Source organism: Scyliorhinus canicula, chromosome 5, assembly GCF_902713615.1.
Source record: "Scyliorhinus canicula chromosome 5, sScyCan1.1, whole genome shotgun sequence".
NCBI lineage: Eukaryota > Metazoa > Chordata > Chondrichthyes > Carcharhiniformes > Scyliorhinidae > Scyliorhinus > Scyliorhinus canicula.
Genome location: NC_052150.1, coordinates 100,060,816 through 100,066,642, shown reverse-complemented (window position 1 = coordinate 100,066,642; position 5,827 = coordinate 100,060,816). Strand labels below are relative to the sequence as shown.

Below are 5,827 nucleotides of genomic sequence, written 5' to 3'. Positions count from 1 at the left end.
GGTAAGCCGGTGTTCTGCACCGATGGCAGCGAGCTATGCAAATCATACCACCACAGATGTTAATCAACTTCCGTTATCTACGCAGGAGATTACAGTACAGTATTTGCAATGCAGCTCTTCCTTTGAAATGCCTCTGCCTGGAAAAGGGTGCAACATTCTGTTGTCTCTCTTGGGACTGAGTATAATCCACATTGGAATTCCAGAGAATAGTTACTTTACAGTCTCAGTCCGTTTTTGCTTGTATGTCTCTTTTTTTAAAACACATATGTTATTTAAAAGTTCAATATGTCCTCAAGTAATTCAAGGCTATATTTCATCGTCAATGCAAAATGCACCTTAGGTCTTTGAAAGGTTACAACCTAAAATGGCATTAATATTCTATTTATTATATAGGAACTCAGTTTCCATATTAAAATAGGCTTATCACCTAAAACAGATTTCCACTGTCGACAACTGAATGAAGGCATTTTCAAGATGCAACCAGGTGCAATGTCAGTATCAATGGACATTAAAATTACTGACAGCATTTTGACCACATTATCATCCTGTTAACACCAAGTAAAGGATGTTATAATCAAGGGCAGTAAGGCTTTCCCTGGATATTGCATAGCATGCATTGTAGTGATAATAGAGATATATTATACCATACCTAAAACTGTGAATAATGGCAGTGTTCATTAAGATTGTCATGAAATAGAGTCATGCTGGACTGAAAGGGTCACTATTTTGACACGCCGGAGCAGGCTGAAGCCTTCATCAAGGACAGAGGCACAGTGGCTGGTTTGAGGAGGGCTGGTGGCAGGCCGCATCAGAAAATGGGTGTGGGGACGGAGAATCCCGCCCATTATGTTGTCTTTGTTCTTTTTCTTGGAGGTTGATGGGGGGATTTTTTCTGGAGAATGGGGGGATTTCTTCTGGAGGGTCATGGGGGGTGGTAAAGCAGGGGGATGAATATGGTAATTGGAAGGAAAAAGGAGGATGGCAAAGATGCTGGAATTTGGACCACGGAGTCTGGAGGATGGGCTTGGTGGATGGTGTTATTGCCCTTTTTTGGTCATTTTTGGGCAAGACCTTTTGGGGGGGCGGGGGTGACTTGCTAGCACTAAGAGGTAGGCTAGTGAACAGGAGTGGTGTGGGGCAGGGTATACGACTTGGTGGGCCAGTTTGGCGAGGCTTGATGAGTCTAGAATGTTTGTTTGGGGGGGGAGGAGGTATGGGGGGGGCGGGGTGATAGGGAGATAACAGTGACCAGGGGTGGTCGCTTCGGCGGCATACATTCTAAAATTGGAATAATACATAGAAGATTAGCATGCGCGAGGATGACACGCAAATTTGAAAAATGAAAAATGAAAATCGTTTATTGTCACTAGTAGGCTTCAATGAAGTTACTGTAAAAAGCCCCTGGTCACCACATTCCGGCACCTGTTCGGGGAGGCTGTTACGGGAATCGAACCGTGCTGCTGGCCTGCTTGGTCTGCTTCCAAAGCCAGCGATTTAGCCCTGTGCTAAACAGCCCCTTTGTGAAGCAATCCAGTTTTTTTTTAAATGACAAGGAGATTTTCTTTGTTTCACTCATTGAGTGGGGCAGGTGGCCATCTTAGGTGAGCCTGGGGCCGAGGAACTGGTGGTGAAGGTATGGTGCATCATGGTGGTAATGGCTAATTAGAGAGGGAGGGGGGTTGCGAGGCCCCTGACAAGGTTAATCACCTGGAACGTGTGAGACCAGGTGGGAACCAGTAAAGGGGGTGAGGAATTTTCCACATTAAAGAGTCTGAGAGCCGATATGTTGTTTTTACAAGAGATTCACTTCTGTGTACAGGGCCAGACTTGGCTCCAAAAAGCATGGGTGAGCCAGTGTTTGACTCAGACTTTGATAGTAGAGCCCGGGCAGATGGCGATCTCAATTAATAAGCGTGTTCAATTCTGGACGGAGAGGGTTATAGCTGATCAGGGGAACAGTATGTGATAGTTGCAGGGGCATTATAGAGCAAATCGGTCATTCTAATGAATGTGCACGCCCCAAATTGAGAAGATGCATCGTTTATGAAGTAGTTGTTGGCAACAGTACTGGATCTGGACATCCGCCAATTGATTTTGGGCAGTGATTTAAACTGTGTGGTGGACCCAAAGGTGAATCGCTCCAGGGCGAAATCGTTGGTCTTGGCTGGGATGGCGAAGGTGTTGTCTGCGTTTATGGGGGAGATGGGGGACGGGGCAGATGAGTGGCGGTTTAGGCATCCTGGGGAGAAGGAGTTCTCGTTTTTCTCCTCGGTACAGAAGTATATTTTAGGATTGATTATTTTATTGAGTCGGACTCTCCTCGCTGGGGTGAGGAAGGCTGAGCACTCGCCGGTGGTTATTTCAGGCCAGGCCCTACACTGGGTGGACCTGATGATGGAGGTCAGTCGGGTTAGGTTTCAGGTTAGGGTTAGGGTTAGGATTAGAGGATGAACAAGGGCTGGCAAAGTTCCTGGAGGTTTGGAGTTCCCAAGTTGGGGGAGGAATTGCGGGAGGAGCTGGAGGTACCACTGGGCCTGGAACAGATTTAGATAGCGTTGAGGCACATGCAGGCAGGAAGGCACCAGGGCCGGATGGGTTCCTGATGAAATGGTATAAGAAGTTTTTGGATCATTTGGGTCTGTTGTTGCTGGACATGTTTAGGGACTCTTTGGCAATGGGCACCCTCTCAGATACGTTGGGGCAAGTGTCCATTTTTCTGCCTCTGAAAAAGGATAAGGGTCCTACAGCATGTGGGTCTTATCGCCCGATCTCCCTGTTAAATGTAGATGCCAAGTTATTTGCCAAGGTATTAGCATCAACGCTGGAAACTTGTTTTCCGGAGGTAGTGCAGGAAGATCAGACAGGGTTTGTTAAGGGACGGATGTTGTTGTCTACCGTGTCTACCGTGAGCCGGTTGTTGAATGTGGTTTTTACCCCTGCGGTCGGGCTGGAATCAGAGATAATTGTATAATTGGACACGGAGAAGACATCGGACTGCGAAATCTAAGAGATCTGTCTTGGTTGGATGTGCCATTTAAAAAAATGTGAAATCTTGTGACATTATTCTCTCAGCAAGTATCTGGGATCTCAAACTTTGTCTACTTTGAAAAAAACATTACTGGTCGTTAACCACGCCGTATTAAAAATTTGGGTGTCTGATCCAGGATCATAGTTGCTAAAAAAAATTGTTAAACTTGTTATAGTTGTAAGCATGTGTGCTTTCGCAAATAATCAGTTATTATCTTCCCTTGAAGAGGATTCTTAAATATACTGGTCTCCTGCGACTATATCTGTTCAATAGGGCAATCTGTCTATTGTTTACAAGTTGAATGCGACATTTTGATATGGGATGTTTTGAGTTTCGACCATTGGTCTAGATCAGGGGTGGGCAAACTTTTCCGTACAAGGGCCACATTCAGAAATTCACAATTTTAAAGGGCCGCATAGTATATTAAGTAAAATAATTAATATTTTAAATAGCCAAAATAAAAGGTCTTTAAAGAAAAAAAAGCACATTTATTTGAAAAACAAAGTAACTCAGTAAGTAACAGAACAATGTCAATGAGAATGATGCATCTGACTGCAGTCATTTACCAGTTTGTTGAAATCAGGTGTCAAGTTGCTTGTGCTGATCCTTAACACTGACAGAAGCACAGCCTATCCGAGTCAACGATAAAAACGCGCGTAGTGGGGTGGATGAGTGGGGCTGTCTCATTGGTCGGTTTAGTTGGGTGTGCGACCAATAGGAGTCCAGGTTACAAACAATAATAAGGCTTATTGTTTGTAACCTGGACTCCTATTCGTCGCACACCCAACTCAACCAACCAATGAGACAGCCCCACTCATCCATCCCACTACGCGCGTTTTTATGCGGCCCGCCAATGAGGTGCCCGGAATCATAACCGGCATTTTTGAAAAGCCGCCGGGGAAAAGCCGCTGAAGTAAATGCGCTTATTCAATAAGCGCATTTACTTCAGCGGCTTTTCCCCGGCGGCTTTTCAAAGATGCCGGTTATGATTCCGGGCAACTCATTTGGCGGGCCACATAAAAACCTTTGTCGGGCCGCATGCGGCCCGCGGGCCGTAGTTTGCCAACCCCTGGTCTAGATGTACAGTTTTATCCATGTGTCATTTTTTTTTTGTTATTCTTGCTGCAAAAGGCAGCTTTAATTAGCAGATCAATTTCACTTTGTTTTTTTCAGTGAATGGAACATTGTAAAGTCTCAGTTTTAACAATCTATCCTTTTGCCAGTGAGTTATAGATTTCAGACCATATACTTCTGACCTCCTCATAGGTGAAAAACACCACACTGACAGATCACATTTTTTGTAAGAATGACAAACAGAAGCAAGTTCATTCAGCAGAGTAAAGTAGATATTCAGGTCTTGCCTTTCAAGGCAGAATCTGGTTAATCCCAGGATCAACATTCTGCACCTCACTTGTTCGTAATTTAGGGTACCTACTAGCTTGCGTCTTGCAGGTCTGAATGATCCATCTACCAAGGAAATGCACCCATCTGCAAACTTGCATTCTTTCTCATTTATTTGTTTGGGATCTACAAAATAAAATAATCATTGCCTTCAAAGAAGCCAGAGCTTGATTAGCTTTAGTTACATAAACCTTCAGGTCAAACAAAGGTTTTCACAGGCAGGAAAAGCAATTTCCATTGCAGTTAATATATAATTGTATACATTGGCACAAACCCACACGCCTTCCCCCCACACCCTTCCCTCCCAGCACACACAATATACAGAAAACAGTTTAACTTTACCAAATTCAATGTTACTGAAATCTTACATAAAAAGGTAGAGGCCTAGAAATTCCTCAGAGTTCTTCACAATCCATCAGCATTATTTTGTGCGTATAGTTTCTACTGCACTTCAAGCAAAATAGGATCACTGGAGCAGCTCTGAGGAACTTCCCAGTCATAAATGTCAAATATTATCGGTCAATTTGTTCTTCTTTCTCTCACAAACAGCATAAAAATGTTTTGCATATATACTTTTCACTTCTGAGTGCTACAATTTCTCCACAGTGTTTGGGCCAGTTATTTTTAATCATATATATGTTTGGCAGGGAGATGTGCCCAAAGTAGGGCTGTTGTCTTCCATTTGTATTTACAACAACAAATTTATTTTACACATGTTGCCAGCATAGTATCAAAACAGCAGCAATTCAAGGAGAATATCCATCAGTACCTTTGCAGCTCAACTAGGGATAAACAATCAATGCAGACATTGCCTGTCATCCTGACCCCAACAAAATTTTTGTACGTACTCCCAGGTTGAGGTTTGAGCAGTTTCCTCCAATTTTCCATCTATCCATTTCAGCGGAAGACATAAGAATGAACTTATTACTGAATAAGTTTAATCTTCCTTCCAGTTAAAAAAAAAGTTCACAGTCCCTTGGGTTCATTGCAGATAATTCTCATTGTGGAAAATCTATAAATCCAAATCAAAATGTATTTGAATGAGCCTTGGCTGCTTTTAGCAGATGCTAACGTCACTTCAATCAATTTGGATTTCACAGAATCACTGCTGTGCAGAAGGAGGTCATTTGTCACATCGAGTCTGCACCAACTCTCCGAAAGACGGCCCTACCTAGCCCCACGCCCTCACCCTGTCCCCATAATCCAGTAACCCCACCTAACCTTTTGGACACTGAGGGGCAATTTAGCATGGCCAATCCACCTGACCTGCACATTTTTGGACGAGGTAACTGGAGCACCCGAAGGAAACCCTCGTAGACATGGGAGAATGTGCAAGATCCACACAGTCACCCAAGGTCGGAATCAGACACTGGTCCTTGGAACTGTGAGGCAGCAGTG

General features: G+C 43.8%; 1 pseudogene; it reads left to right on the top strand.

Annotated features, from left to right (window-relative positions):
• Positions 1-1,257: 1,257 nt before the first annotated feature.
• Positions 1,258-1,354, top strand: LOC119966735 (annotated as a pseudogene).
• The last annotated feature ends 4,473 nt before the right edge of the window (positions 1,355-5,827 follow it).